Source organism: Microtus ochrogaster, chromosome 10 (assembly GCF_000317375.1).
Source record: "Microtus ochrogaster isolate Prairie Vole_2 chromosome 10, MicOch1.0, whole genome shotgun sequence".
NCBI classification, from domain to species: domain Eukaryota; kingdom Metazoa; phylum Chordata; class Mammalia; order Rodentia; family Cricetidae; genus Microtus; species Microtus ochrogaster.
The window spans coordinates 60820579-60821954 of NC_022016.1; positions in this window are offsets into that span (position 1 = coordinate 60820579).

Here is a 1376-nt window from a genome sequence, read left to right on the forward strand (position 1 = left end):
GCCCTGCTCTGGCGTGCGGGCATACATCGAGGCAGAATGTTGTATACATAATAAATGAATAAATAAATAAATATTAAAAAAAGAAAGAAATTTTCTTTTGACTTATGAGTAACTTTTGCTAGAATGTAAAGAATCCTGGGGATCAGAGCAGAAAGCAGAAGTAAGGATCAGGAACCAGATTTTTCCCTGAGGGCATAGAAGGGTCCCAACAGTCCGCAATCACCAGCCAAGGTCAGTCTGTGGGATCTTTAATACAAATACAGCTTCTACCGAGAGCTTCAATGCCGTACACACTAGTAAGGAAATGATTGATGCCAGGTGGCTACAGTGCAGGTCTTTAATCCCAGCACTCAGGAGACAGAGGCAGGCAGATCTCTGTGAGTTCAAGGCCAGCCTGGGCTACAAGAGCTAGTTCCAAGACAGGCCCCAAAGCTACAGAGAAACCCTGTCTCAAAAAACCAAAAAAAAAAAAAAAAAAAAGAAAGAAAGAAAGAAAAGAAAAAGAAACAAAAAAAACCCAAAAACAACAACAAACAAAAAACAAAAAAGAAAATGGTTGACAAACCCAACCACATTAACATGACTATATTCAGGGCCAGGCATAGTGTCACTGTCTGTAATTCCAGCGGAGGATCCTCTAAGATCAAGAAATTGAAGGTGACCCAGGCAATATATGGAAACCTCCCCTCCACACATCCCCCAAATTATTATCTTTGGGCTTGGGTGTGGCTTAGTGGCAGGGTGCTTGTTGGACGTGTTGGAGGGCCTGTGTTCTATCCCCAAAACTACAAAAGAAAAATACTAACACATTTTCACCAAAACATATCAAAGAGAATTTGGTCATACATTCAGGTCTTTTGTTTGTTTGTTTATGTATATAGGGCCAGAGAGATGGCTCCACTGTTAAAGGCAGGCACACAAGAACAACAAAATCTGTATGTGTGCACACCCACATGTGTGGAAGTCAGGAGTCGACCTCAGAGTCCTTCCCTAGGAACAATTTTGCCATTTTAGCTTGTTAAATCAAGACAAGGTTTTACTATGTAGCCCTGGCTCACCTAGAACTCTCTACGTAGACCAGCGTGGCCTCGAACTCATAGAGATCCACCTGCCTCTGCCTCCTGAGTGCTGGGATTAGAGGTATGAGCCACCACACTAGGGAACCTTCATTTTAGCATGTGTGCACCTGGGTATAGGTGCCTGCAGGATTCTACCAGGGGTTAGTAATAGAAATAGAGCTTGTTGCCAGGCGGTGGTGGCGCACGCCTTTAATCCCAGCACTCGGGAGGCAGAGACAGGCGGATCTCTGTGAGTTCGAGACCAGCCTGGTCTACAGAGCTAGTTCCAGGACAGGCTCCAAAGCCACAGAGAAACCC